General features: G+C 40.6%; 1 protein-coding gene across 1 annotated transcript in view; it reads right to left on the bottom strand.

Annotated features, from left to right (window-relative positions):
• The window catches only part of ENO2 (enolase 2), a 477,844-nt gene extending 462,995 nt beyond the window's left edge, over positions 1-14,849 (bottom strand). The window contains exon 1 of the mRNA XM_044079597.1: positions 14,720-14,849. The gene's annotated coding sequence lies outside the window, so the exon portion shown is untranslated. The remainder of the gene's footprint in view (positions 1-14,719) is intronic.
• Between the last annotated feature and the right edge of the window lie 232 nt (positions 14,850-15,081).

The following is a 15,081-nucleotide window of genomic DNA, read 5'->3' as shown; positions in this document are numbered from 1 at the left end:
GACAAGAATGAAAGCTGGAAATACCAGATGGGCTTTACTGGAACAAGAGCAGTGTCTAGAGTCAGTTTCAGATAAGTAGGATCTGACTGAGGGAATAGGGACTGTGAAAGGGTCTGTATCTTTGTTGGAGACCCAGTGTAAAGATCTAGGTAAGATTCACCTGAAGGGGGACAGAGTAACATCCTGAATGTTTACAAATTTGGGGCTTCTGCTGAAGAAATGGGCTCAGCAGGGCAAACCATATCTGTCTGCATCATCAGGGGGCTATCAGAGTGATCTTGGCCCTGTGAAGTTTGCTTTTAGGATGCATTTTGTCTTCAAAGGAGGGAGGAAAAAGCATAAAAGAGTCCACCTGGATGTTTGTCAGCTAGAGCATCCTTTGCTTGCCCTCCAAGGTGGAAGCAGAAAAAAAGTTGGGACATTTGGCATTTGTTGAAGAAGAAGCTCTACAAACACTGACTGCATTAACCACAGTTTCTGTCTGTTAGCTCCTGAACTCTGGCAAGAGCTCCCCCTCAGCTTAAAGGCTCTCCCCACCTCCTGTAAAGAATGAAAAGCTTTAGGCATTTTTTCCACAACATTTTGAATATGATAGTTAAATTTCATATTTTCATCTCTATAAATACTAAGCAGTTTGGGATGCAGGATGACCTTGGTATTGGTGATGTTAGAAGAGGATATGTGAGAGATATGTTTGTGGGCTGTTGAGTTTTTTGGGGTAAAAGGGTGAGTTCATCAGCCTTGTTGGGGTTGAGGTGTAGTTGGGATATAGCTAACCCTAACTCATCTGATGTAAAGAATTCTTGTGTGATTTGTTTTGAAGGTTGGTAAAGTTATAGGAATGGTGTATTAAGATAGATTAATCTGTGTAGTAGACTATTGGGGTGGATTTAGTGTTTTGTGGCAGCTCATAACCGAAAATATTGAAAAGAATGGGACCAAGAATTGAATCTTTGGGAATGCCGGTGGATACAGGGAGTAAAGATGAAAACTGTTTTTTTTTTTTTTTTCCACTGGAGTTCAAAACCATTGTAGCACATACAGACATGGTTCCCAAATCTGTCTATAGACCCAGGCTCATGTCTAATAGATAAACAGCTGATTCCAACTGCTGTGGGATCTTTTTATTGAGTTAACCTGATTGTGTGTTTTGAGTATTACCTACTTATCAAAGAACAAATAAACAATGGTTTATTTAATTTGTATTTGTTAATCAGTGTAGAACACTGATCCCCTAGGACCATTTTCAGGTCAGCCTACGTCAACAAACTTAATGAAAATGTATACAAATGAAGTAATTATAGACAAATGTGCGCCATATCAACAGTAGGGGGACAGTTAATACAACCAAGTACAACACTGGAAAAATAAGAGACAATTAACTAGAGCATAGATGCAATAATTGTTAAGTCACTACCTACTTTATTCCTGTTGCTTGCAAGAATAGGACTCGGCTCTCCGACAATAAAATGGATTAGGTAGTTAATAAGAATGAATGATAAATAAATTTGGAAAAATTACAATGATCCCACCTGGTCTAAGTCCCACCTTATTATAGCAAGTCATTAAGCCAGAAGTGCGGATTCTTCTTCTTTCCCATAAATTTCAATCTTGTATAAAGAAATATGTCCACACAGTAGGCAAGGATACCTCTCAATCTCTTACGGCAAGAATTCTGGACAAAGCCAAAAATTGCTCGGGGGCAAAACGTTGGTCCATAGTTTCTAGAATAACAGATTTTGTGTTAGCATGCATTTTCTGAAGGATATGAAGTCAGAAACTCAAATGTGTGTTATTATTTAGGGACTTCAATCTTTAGTGATTCACCAGAAAACCACCCATTTTAAGAGGAACAGACCAAACATATGGGGCAAAAAATGGGACATTCTGTGAAAATCTGGACAGCTGAAACACTTTAGGCAAGGAAAATTGCCTCTGTGTCGTCTAATGGATATTTATTTATCTATTTACATTTGCTAATTAGGTTAGTCCTACTGCAGAAACTGTGGGAGAGGGAGTCAGCAAGGAGACTGAGGAAACCCTCCTACTCTTCTTCAAAACGTGTCATGGGATCTTTAACAAACACCCAGGCTACCACCAGTTCAGTCAGATAGGGCCATGGCTAAATATCTCATCCCATGAACAGCCCTACCCCATGCTGCACTGGAGTCACAGTACCGAAGCATAAATCCACGCAAATGGTGTGGGGATAGAAGTCACAGCCATTTGATGTCTCTGGCACAAGGGGTGATGGAACTACGTGCTGAGAGGCTGCTAAACTACATTAACCCCATGTTCCATGCTTTCTGAGGTATTCTGTAGTCATCTTGAAAATGTCCTCTGGATTGCTATATGATTTTGTAGAGTTATATTATAATTTTGTCCTTACAGCACTTCCAGTGGAAAGCTATTTCAAGAAGCTCCTACACAGACTGTTTCTTTGTCCTTATATACCCTAAATCTACTACCCAACCTCCCAACTTCAGAGCGCTGCCCACTGTCTGTTCACATTGTTTCTCAATATGTCCTTCTCTTAAACCTCACATATGCTTGTATTATACTAGATGTTCCTAAGAGACTCCTCCTCCCATTACCCCAGGACATGCTTTCACATTATATTCCACTTGCTAGACAACAGGAAGTAGCCTATTTAGTCTGCCCTCTAAGTGCATTTAACATTGTCGATCTAATCTATTTTTTCTCTTAACGAGGATTCTGTCACAGACTCCACAGCATTTTTTGTCATAGTTCTGTGGCTAATGGATCAGTTTTGATGCCACTTAAATCAAATTCAGGATCACAGATGCTGGAGTCATCCACAGCAAGCAACAAGACACATGGCAGCAGCAAACTGCAGGTAGGATGGCAGTCCGCAGCAGGGTACAGATACACGGACATGCACACCTGGGGACACCAACTGCAGGTAGGATGCCAGTCCACAGCAGGGTACAGATACACTGACATGCACACCTAGGGACACCAACTGCAAGTAGGATGCCAGTCCTCTGCAAGGTACAGATACATTGACATGCACACCTAGGGACAATGGCAGGTAGAATGCCAGTCCTCAGCAGGGTATGGTACAGATACACTGACATGCACACCTAGGGACAATGGCAGGTAGGATGCCTGTGCTCAGCAGGGTACAGATACACTGACATGCACACCTAGGGACAATGGCAGGTGGGATGCCAGTCTTTGGCAATGTACAGATATACCCACATGCACACCTAGGGATACCAACTGCAGGTAGGATGCCAATCCTCAGCAGGGTACAGATACACAGACATGCACACCTGGGGACAATGGCAGGTAGGATGGCAGTCCTCAGCAGGGTACAGATACACTGATATGCACACCTAGGGACATCAACTGCAAGTAGGATGCAGGTCCTCAGCAGGGTACAGATACATTCTCATGCACACCTAGGGACACCAGCTGCAGGTAGGATGCCAGTCCTTGGCAGGGTACAGATACACTAACATGCACACTTGGGGACACCAACTGCAGGTAGGATGCCAGTCCTCAGCAGGGTACAGATACACTGACATGCACACCTAGGGACAATGGCAGGTAGGATGTCAGCCCTCAGCAGGGTACAGATACACTGACATGCACACCTTGGGACAATGGCAGGTAGGATGCCAGTCCTCAGCAGGATACAGATTCACTGACATGCACACCTAGGGACAACGTAGCATAACTAAGCAACCTGCTTACATGTCTTTGGAGCATGTGAGAAAATCAGACAGTCCAGGATGTGCCTATGTAAGTATAGTAATGTGCAGACTCCTCACTGAGGGCAGTCTAGTCAAAAATCCACCTGGAGATCCAAACACTGTGAAGTAAAAAGGCTAACTATGGTGCCACAGTTCCACATGCCCCTTGGCCTACTTCCTGTTGTGCATCATGGCTCCTGTCCTCTTGCCACTTCCTGTTGTACAACCTTATGAAGTGTTCTCCAGTTCACTTCCTTTTCTGCTACCATGTCATGTGTTCACTGACCCACTTCCTGTTTTTCAGTATCATTGTTATGTTGCGGAGTTCAGTACTGCGCATCATGTTAGGCTTTAGAGTAGCATTTAACACCAACCAAGTCTATCTTTCCCCTAATAATAACCTGCTTAATATACTGTAAATCTCTTTCACAATTATTTGCCTTATTTCCCAACATGCAAATGAAGTCTACCTTTTTTATTTTAGTGGTTTGGTGGTCGTTAGTAATCTTCCCTGTTCTTCTCTACTGTAGTTTCTATGTCGAACTCTGAGCATTCATGTAATGCAGTTGCTACTTGCTGCAATTACGACTCGTTTTTGTGTCTGTTCAGCTAGTCTGTCATTTTTCCAGCCATCCAGAAGGTCTCCTCTGTTGCAATTTCTGTGGTTACCACAAAACATATGGACCTTTTTCATCATCTCTGCTGTGAAGTGTCAAGAGCATATTGCCCTCTTCCTCCGGCAGCTTTAACATGACCTTTGCTTACTGTTTATCTCACCTGTTCACACTGGTTTTCTTCTGCCCACATTACTGTTCACTCAGATATTACCTCATCTGCTTACCATGTAAATGGTCCAAGGCACAGAGAGACTAAATTCATGTTTCCATGCATGTCTGGCTACACTGATCTTACCATACTATAAATCCCATTCAGTCCAGTTCCTCACGTCCAGTGAGGAGAAGAGAACCTTCTCATCTTATTGCACCTTCTCTCCTCTCTATCACTTTTCATCCAACTTCAGCCCCTCTCCCTTTTTTTCCCTCATCATACTGTTGCAGCCCATCCACTATCTATCCCTTCATGTGAATGTAGCCCACCCCTTCTAACCCTTCATCCCCTCATATGAATATAGCCCACCCCCTTTTTATCCCTTCATATGAAAGTAGCCCATCCGCTATTTATCCTTTCATGTGAATGTAGCCCACCCCTTTCTATTCCTTCATGTGAATGTAGCCCACCCCTTTCTATTCCTTTCATGTGAATGTAGCCCAGCCCCTTTCTATCCCTTCATGTGAAAGTAGCCCACCCCCTTTCTATCCCTTCATGTGAATGTAGCCCACCCTCCTTTTATCCTCAAATGTGTTCTCCTTTTATCCCTTCATGTGAATGTAGCCCACTCTCCTTTTATCCCTCAATGTGAATGTAGCCCACTCTCCTTTTATCCCTTCATGTGAATGTAGCCCACTCTCCTTTTATCCCTTCATGTGAATGTAGCCCACCCCTTTCTATTCCTTCATGTGAATGTAGCCCACCCCCTTTCTATCCCTTCATGTGAAAGTAGCCCAACCCTTTCTATCCCTTCATATGAATGCAGCCCACTCCGTTTTTATCCATTCATGTGAATGTAGCCCACTCTCCTTTTATCCCTTCATGTGAATGTAGCCCACCCCTTTCTATTCCTTCATGTGAATGTAGCCCACCCCCTTTCTATCCCTTCATGTGAAAGTAGCCCATTCCTTTTCTATCCCTTCATGTGAATGTAGCCCACTCTCCTTTTATCCCTTCATGTGAATGTAGCCCACTCTCCTTTTATCCCTTCATGTGAATGTAGCCCACCCCTTTCTATTCCTTCATGTGAATGTAGCCCACCCCTTTCTATTCCTTTCATGTGAAAGTAGCCCATTCCTTTTCTATCCCTTCATGTTAATGTAGCCCACCCTCCTTTTATCCCTCAATGTGAATGTAGCCCAACCCTTTCTATTCCTTTCATGTGAATGTAGCCCACCCCTTTCTATTCCTTTCATGTGAATGTAGCTCACCCATTTTCTACCCCTTCATGTGAATGTAGCCCACCTCCTTTCTAACTCTTCATGTGAATGTAGCTCATCCCCTTTCTATCCCTTCATATGAATGCAGCCCACCCTGTTTCTATCCAATCATGCGAATGTAGCCCACCCTTTTTCTATCTATCCATAATAGCATAGCTGTTCCTCCCTTCATATCCATTTGTGTTACTTTTCCAGAAAGGACTACATCTGAAGACGTGACTAACTATCTCCACAGTGGCTCTGTTTGTTCCCCACTTACTCTATATTCTTGTTGCAGTCCTCTTCTAGTCGAAGGCTTCATTTATCACCCATCTTCTACTACGTTAGTATTATCCACTGCTTTATTGCCCTCTCTGTCCTTTGAATCCATCTCTTCTTTCAGGTTACAGTTTGTTGCTGCAGGACAATCCCAATAAGGACTACTATGTTTAATGAAAAAAAAAGCAGACAAATGTTCTGATATTTTAGTAGTAAAGAAGTTTTTACTTTCATTGAAACAGTGCAGAAAGCCATGAAACTGAGACCTGGAATGGACAGATGTGCTTAGTGCTGTGTTGATGTACATTCAAACAAAGACGGGAAGGGGAAGGCAAACTGAAGCAGAAGCAGGAGGAATGCATTTAGGAAGTAGACACAAATTAAAAAAAGCTATGCAGAACACAGCACAGGAACAAACAAAGCTGATTCAGACTGTAGCTGGGTAGCCTTACTCTACTGTGCAAGGAGTCTGTCTAGGGAGAAGAGAGAGCAGCAGGCAGTAATACAGGTGGGGAGGGTGGACATTACTTAGTATTACAATGTAACAATGCAATATAAGGAGTCTCTGCATGTAAATGAGGACCTGCAGGCAGTGATACAGGTGGGGAGGGTGGACATTACTTAGTATTACAATGTAACAATGTACTATAAGAAGTCTATGTAGGGAGATAGGAACCTGCAGGGAGTGATACAGGTGGGGAGGGTGGACATTACTTAGTATTACAGTGTAACAATGCAATATAAGAAGTCTCTGCATGGAGATGGGGAGCTGCAGACAGTGATAGAGGAGGGGAGCGTGGACATTACTTAGTATTACAATGCAATATAAGAAGTCTCTGCATGGAGATGGGGACCTGCAGGCAGTGATACAGGAAGGGAGGCTGGACATTACTTAGTATTACAGTGTAACAATGCAATATAAGAAGTCTCTGCATGGAGATGGGGAGCTGCAGGCAGTGATACAGGAGGGGGGGGGGGTGGACATTACTTTGTATTACAATGTAACAATGTAATATAAGGAAATAGAAATAAACCACAACCAATGCAGATAAATTGAAGAACCACAAACTGCAGACCAGCAACACGAAATAAAGGAAAAAAGATTTAATGAAATCCAAATCACATGAAAGTTCTCTAGTGCCTCGGCCACTTGCCTTTAACAGAGTATATCTAACCATATACATCAAATGTATTTATATATTTAACAATGCTCATATTAATCAATTAAACAATTAATTAAAACATTAAACAATAAAACCTTAAAGGTATAACATTCACACAAAACTTTTCCATACACATTCTTGATTAAGTCCCATAGGGCTCATTGTATTAAATTTCAAAATCAAAAATGCTTCCTTTTTTCTTAAAATATATTTAATCTGTTCTTCATTCATAAACCTACTATTCACAATACTATCTAAAACTGTTACTACTAGCCCATCTTAGTATTACAATGTAACAATGTAATATAAGGAGTCTGTGCATGGAGATGGGACCTTCAGGCAGTGATAATGGGTGGAAATTACTTAGTATTACAATGTAACAATGTAATATAAGGAGTCTGTGTATGGAGATGGGACCTTCAGGCAGTGATATGGGGGGGGGGGGTTGAAATTACTTAGTATTACAATGTAACAATGTAATATAAGGAGTCTGTGTAGGGAGATGGGGAGCTGAAAGCAGTGATACGGGGGGGTGGACATTACTTTGTATTACAATGTAACAATGTACTATAAGGAGTCTATGTAGGGAGATGGGGACGTGCAGGGAGTGATACAGGAGGGGAGGGTGGACATTACTTAGTATTACAATGTAACAATGTAATATAAGGAGTCTGTGCATGGAGATGGGACCTTCAGGCAGTGATACGGGGGGGGGTGGAAATTACTTAGTATTACAATGTAACAATGTAATATAAGGAGTCTGTGTACAGAGATGGGGACCTGCAGGCAATGATACAGGAGGGGAGGGTGGACATTACTTAGTATTACAATGTAACAATGTAATATAAGGAGTCTGTGTATGGAGATGGGGAGCTGAAGGCAGTGATATGGGGGGGGTGGACATTACTTAGTATTACAATGTAACAATGTAATATAAGGAGTCTGTGTACAGAGATGGGGACCTGCAGGCAATGATACAGGAGGGGAGGGTGGACATTACTTAGTATTACAATGTAAGAATGTAATATAAGGAGTCTGTGTATGGAGATGGGGAGCTGAAGGCAGTGATACGGGGGGGGGGTGGACATTACTTAGTATTACAATGTAACAATGTAATATAAGGAGTCTGTGTACAGAGATGGGGACCTGCAGGCAATGATACAGGAGGGGAGGGTGGACATTACTTAGTATTACAATGTAAGAATGTAATATAAGGAGTCTGTGTATGGAGATGGGACCTTCAGGCAGTGACAGAGGAGGGGAGGTGCGCCATTACTTAGAATTACAATATAGCAATGTAATATAAGGAGTCTGTGTAGGGAGATGGGGAGCTGAAAGCAGTGATACGGGGGGGGTGGACATTACTTTGTATTACAATGTAACAATATACTATAAGGAGTCTATGTAGGGAGATGGGGACGTGCAGGGAGTGATACAGGAGGGGAGGGTGGACATTACTTAGTATTACAATGTAACAATGTAATATAAGGAGTCTGTGTAGGGAGATGGGGACTTGCAGGCAGTGATATGGGGGGGTGGACATTACTTTGTATTACAATGTAACAATGTAATATAAGGAGTCTTTGTAGGGAGATGGGGACCTGCAGGCAGTGATACAGGAGGGGAGGGTGGACATTACTTAGTATTACAATGTAACAATGTAATATAAGGAGTCTGTGTAGGGAGATCGGGATGTGGAAACAGAGAGGAAATGAAGAAGAAAAAAACAATTTGGGGATGTTGATCCCACATGGACTCGCCCACGAGGATCAGGGTAAGATGAGAGCGGAAGCAGCAGAGAAGGCTTGAGTGTATTCTTAGGAGAGAGAGATGTAATGGTGCCACTCTGTAGGACATTGGTCAGACCAGACCCTTATGGCTCTGATCAGGTTCGAACTCTATATAATGAAGAGGACAATGGGGTGTTTAAAAGAATTCTGTGCTAAGCTGTCAGAAGAATCTGTGGAATCGAGGGAAGGACTATGACCAGCAGTTACAGGACATAAAGCTCTTCTCACATGAGAACAAAGGGGGGTATGATTTTGGTACAGAAGAGCATGACAGGTTGGTATGAAGTGTAATTCTGAACAGGAAAGATAGAGGGAGGAAGGAGGGGGCAGAAAGAACATTTGTATGAATTAACTGCTTCCTGGATCTCTGAAACTAGTTTTTCATCACAAGGGTTATGGAAATATGAAATGGATTACTAGACTGAGAGGTGCAAAGGAAATCCACCGAGATTTCCAAGAGACCTGGAGGCAGGTGGAAAATGGAAAGGATGACAGTAAGTTATATAGAGTTGGGGGGGGGGGGTCAGGACACTTAAAAGGGCAAACTATATAGGCTTATTATCTTCTTCAGCCATCAAGCTAATGAACATTGGAAACAGATTTTTTATTTATGTTTATACATTTTAACTGGGTAAGCCCACTGGACACAACTGTCCTTTTTCAGGAGAGATGCAGGACCTGTCTGGTCAACTGATTTGTGGAGTCACACACTAGCTGTCTGGTCACTTGTTTTCTGCAGTCAGTGGAGAAGAGAAATGGTCACTGCATACTTAAGAAAATTAAACTATTTATAAGGATCCAGCTTAACATTTTAACAGAATTGCTGTGGTGTCTCGTGGCATGCACATATAGGTACAGCATCGTCTGGTAACACTTTTGATTTTTTGAGGTATTAGAAGAATTCTGTAAGAAGCTTTTTTTTTTTACATAGTAATAAGGAAGGAATATTTCATTCACATAACTCACATAACTGAATGTTTTATTCTTATCATGGTAACCTTAAAAAGCCTTTTTACATCTTTGTAACAGAACTGCAACTATTATTGGCAGAGAGTAGCAAATACTGAAGGTGGTAATAATAAAGATTAACAAGTCAGTGACTGAGTGGATTGCACCGCCTCCTTTACAGCTTGATTGTTACAAAGCTTAGGGTTCATAGCTCACATCCAGCCTGTGGGCTTATATTTCACTACCTGCACTGAATAGTGACATTGGGGGTGGGGGGGATTGCTGTACTCCTGAGATTCTACTATCAAATGACAAGTTAAACTTTAATCCTGTTCTCCAGACTACACAAAACAGCTCGTTAACTTTGATATAATAAGAAGCAACAGCTGAAATTCTACAATTGTGATGCTTAATTTTGATAAGTCAAAACACCTCCTAGGGTACAGGTTATATAGGTTTTTATACTTACTATCTGCAGTCATTACATTTTAATTCTTACTGATAATGTTTCTTAGTTTTAATAAATTACAGCTTTTCTGTTTTGGATGGGCTGGTGCACAGATTTTTGGATTTTATCTTGCAAAATCTGAAGTTTCAGCAGGAAGGCCCACCGCTGAGCATATTAAAAGTGTATATTGCTACAATTGCTTCAGTTAAATCAAGAACTGCATTATTTATATCTGTCATAGCCCCCCCCCAACACACAGACACCCACTTACTATTGCCACACCCCATATTATGCAAGGACTGTGCCAGTCTTCTTTCCCCACTACATCATTATCCTGGGTAGAGGTTTTTGGTTGCTTAGTAGCCTGAAACTAATATGCTGTGTTGTGCTGTCCTGAGTTTGAGTCTCACAATCTCTATTTGTATATGATGTCACTCCTGTAGAGTAATATTATACCCTCAAACTTGTTTCAAATAGCATATGTGTACAGAGTTTGATTCCTACATGTCTGTCAATGAACTTTCTTTATACGGCGAAAGTATCTGCGTTTGATTCTTACAGCTTTGCTATTCTTATGGTCCATGATTTGAGCAAATTAGATATGTTTTCCAGTGCTTGTGTGATTTTATGAAGACAGAGGCACTGCCTAGATAAGTTATATTCTCAGGAGTCCCACAGTTTGCAAAGGGTGCTGGAAGAAATCAAACCCTGCACGTCTGACTACAGAAAACAACCTTAAAACAGTTCAGATCCTTAGTACTCTACGCTGACAGTCAGACTAGCTTAATATAAGCAACATAAGACACTCCTGCTCCGTCACCATGCATAGCTCTAGTCACCGAAATGCTTCTTTTATTTCTCTGCTTGGTCATATTATTTGTCAATGCATTTGTTCATATTCTTGTCTGGGATCACACTACATTTTTATTTATTTATTATTTTGGAATTGGATAGATGCACTGATTTTTTTCTGCGTCTTTTTCAGCAAAGAAACGAAGAAGAAAACTTTAGTCAAGATACCAAAAAAAGTTAACTCCACTTTTCATTAAAATGCGTTAGGACTGTTGGACTGTTTAACTGCGACCTGAGCAATGACAGACTCATGAAGACTGGATCTCAGTTTAATGTGTCATCAAACCGGCAGCAACTCAGGAGTACAGCAACTCCCCCCAATGCTGCACTGCAGTGCAAGAACTGAAATATAAGCCCACAGGCCTGCTGAGAGATACGACCCCCAACCTTTGTAACAATCAAGCTGTAAAGGAGGGGGTACAACCCACTCAGTCACTGAGTAGTTAATTGTTATTATCACCACCTTCTCTACTTGTTACTCTCTGTATTTGAGGTTTTTGTACAAAGTTGAAAAAAGGCTTTATAAGGTTGCCATTATAAAAGTGAAGCATTCATTTAAGTCCTGAAATCTTCTTTCCTCATTACTATGCAAAAAAAGTTTCATAGCGAATTATTTTAATACTGCAAAAAAACACAAAAGTGTTACCAGCTGATGATGTACCTACAAGTGCCATGATACACAGTGAGCCTGTAAAGAAGCAAAGATGGATCATTATACATTGTTTAATAATTATACTTTGACTTCCACCCCCCCCCTGACTGCAGCAAAACAATCTTCAACCTTACTGCAGTGTGTACTCCTAACTACTCCCCGTGCATTCTTAGGGGCAGTAAACCAGAGCTAGAGAACACTAATCACATGGCTTAGTGAAATAGAAAACATATTTTGTAAGACTGCATCTGACAACTTTTTATTTCCTGTTTTAAATTAATTTTATTTATTTAAACAAGAAATTAAGCCTATTTTTTCTGCACTGTCTTTCTTCCATGATAGGAATGCCAATACGTGTTGAAATGTCAGCAGGAAAGATAGTCTGGTTTTACATGCTGTGTAGTTCCACATTTACCTGCCATGACAATAATTCCTGTGGATAAGATGGGATGAAATTCAGGCAAAAATGAGAAATTATGTCTGTCCTTATATTATAAAATTCTTAACTACAGATTGCAGCCACGATATTAACTTTAACAGGACTACAGTTTCACATCACGTGCATTTTTAAAAATGTATACACTCAATACATTTATGTTTTTTTCTGTTGTTCATCTACAAAATAGTTTTCAGAAGTGTGGTATGCGATATGCTACACAAACTAAAGCTTTACTGTAAATGTCTCTGTTATATAGTAGACAAAGAATTAGATTCCAGTTCGATGAAGGGTAAAAAAATTCTTTTTCTTGTTACGTTTATGTTATATCTCATTTACTCAGATGTTTCCAGCAAATGGTGCAAATCATTAGGGTGCAGTTACTAGTGTGAATGAATGTATGTATATGTGTGTATGGTGGGTGAGGGTTAAAACTCTCTACAAAGCATTCAAAAGTCCTTTACTGCTGGAAGGTCATAGCGTGCACAGCTATTATTTATATTTGCACTTGCTACAACGCTCCCTTTCCCAACATTTCTTCTCATGATCTGACATCCACAATTATCTCAAAACATCAAAAAGAGTTCTGAAGGCATAAATAAGATCCAGCTATGCAACAAACATGTTTCCTTGCACTCTTGATTTTGGGGTGGGGTCTGCTGCCTTGCTGTGGCAGCAAGGGGGATCCTTAAAAATGAGGGGGCAAAAGGAAAGGAAATAAGAATCTTTAGAAGGCACTGGAGAGGTTAATGTGATGATTTGTGGGCCCTTTCAAAATGACACACAAGCAGGTACAGAACTGCATTCTCACAACATGCAAACATTACTGCAGTATTTAATATTGCAAAACAAATAAATAATAATAAAAAAGAAAATGCCTGGAAATTGTACTCTCCTTTACTAATCAAATATATTCTCTGCAATGTTAATGGCTCTTGGGAATGCTATAGCCACAGATTAAAGGCAAACACGTTTCTGTTTCTCTATGAAATCTTATAAAGATGTACTCATATTCCAGCAAATAGAAATGCACACAAGTTTAATTTTCTGAAATAATTATATCAGTGTATGACAGAGCATCACTTTGAGAAACAGATTCTGTACTAGTAGATTGTTCTCCAGAGACACAAAGGTGTGATTGTAGCTGGAGAGAAGCCTTACAGATTGAGTAGTTTTGCAGACACAATCCACACCTCAGTTCTCTTGTTTCTGAGGCAAAGCAATGCTTTTAATTCTAACAAATCTTCAGTTAGATTTTCAAATACACTCTTAAAATCTCAGTGGCTGAAGTCCTTGCAGGCACTGGCACTGCATTTCAGACAGTACTAATTATTGAGTGGTATAAGATTATGAAAAAAGTAACAATATATGCAACATATCCTCATATAATGGATGGAGTTAGCATTGTCACGTGGCACTGAATTGTTAGCTGAGTGATATGCATGAACGGATGGAGTATGGCACAGGAGCTGTAGTTACAGAGGCATCTTCTGTGCACAGTTACAAATGTTTAACCAATTCTTATTGTGTGGAAACAGATTGTTTTTTTCCCAGCCACTCAGTACTCCTCTTCCTGAAAATTAATCCATCTATGTCTTACCTAACTTAAGGCATAATACCTGCCTTTTGTGGCATCATTGCAGGTCTTATGGCAGTAGATGTGATGTCATTCAGGTGATTAGAAACTGATGCAGGAAGTCAGGAAGCAAGGTTAAGAAACAGGAATTCTATTTTTGAGGGATAAAGATCAGACACACACACACACACACACACACACACACACACACACACACCAAATAAAGGGAAATGCAACCAGCAGATGGAAGTCAAGCCACATTCTACTTCATTAATTTATAAACCTATCTGCCCCCTTTAAAATACATTGCTAAGGTCAAATGCATTTATTAAACTAACTCAAGACCCAAATACCTAGTAAATCAGCAATTAGAATAATTATACAAAGAATACAGTAAATAATTGTACATGAACTGCAAAGTAAAAGTCATCAAGGTCAAATATAACGATGATTATAGAGAGAAAAAATGCATAGTGAGAAGGGTGAAATTTCTTGACTGCTGCTGTCTGAAGGTGATTATGGACTGCAAAACAGCCATGAAAAAGACTGGTACTTGCTATATATCTAGCCACACAGCATAATTTTATCATTAAGTATGCAGTTCAGCTTTGAGTGTGGCATCGAATTTAAATAATCCTGGACTAAACAGGCAATGTTTGGCTGAGTAGTTTAGAAATTGAGGCTTTTTCTGCAAACAAATCTCCATGCTTCCGCACTTAGTAGACAGTTTCCTTTCTCTATCTGTCTGAAATGACAATCCCCCTTACATGGAATCAGTTTTGTTGACAATCTGTTTTGTATTTATAGGAATATTTGCTCAGTCACTTACCTGCTCCCTGCCCGTCTCTAGCTGCAGTGGCAGTGTGGTTGCAGATGTTCTTCTGGACCCGGAGGATGGTAAATGTAGTCAGAGGGTGGGCTGCATTAATCTTCTAGCTGTCGGGAGGTAATAGGAGGAAAAAAGTGCCAGACGACAGCAGAAATGTCGTGATTGGAGACTAGGGCAGGACCATGTGACACAAGCTGCAATAAGGTAAAATGATGTCAGACAGGCACCTGAGATGCTGCAGACAGCACGTAGAAAATGGGAAGGGAAAGAGACATGGAGGGAGCGAAATAAAAGGATAATGACAGATAAAAATGGAAGAGAAAAAAAACAGAACACATAGATGGACAGATACATGCACACAC

Source organism: Protopterus annectens, chromosome 8.part0, assembly GCF_019279795.1.
Source record: "Protopterus annectens isolate FY-2018-M chromosome 8.part0, PAN1.0, whole genome shotgun sequence".
NCBI lineage: Eukaryota > Metazoa > Chordata > Ceratodontiformes > Protopteridae > Protopterus > Protopterus annectens.
The sequence above is the reverse complement of the archived record's forward strand: the minus strand, read 5'-3'. Positions and strand labels throughout refer to the sequence as shown.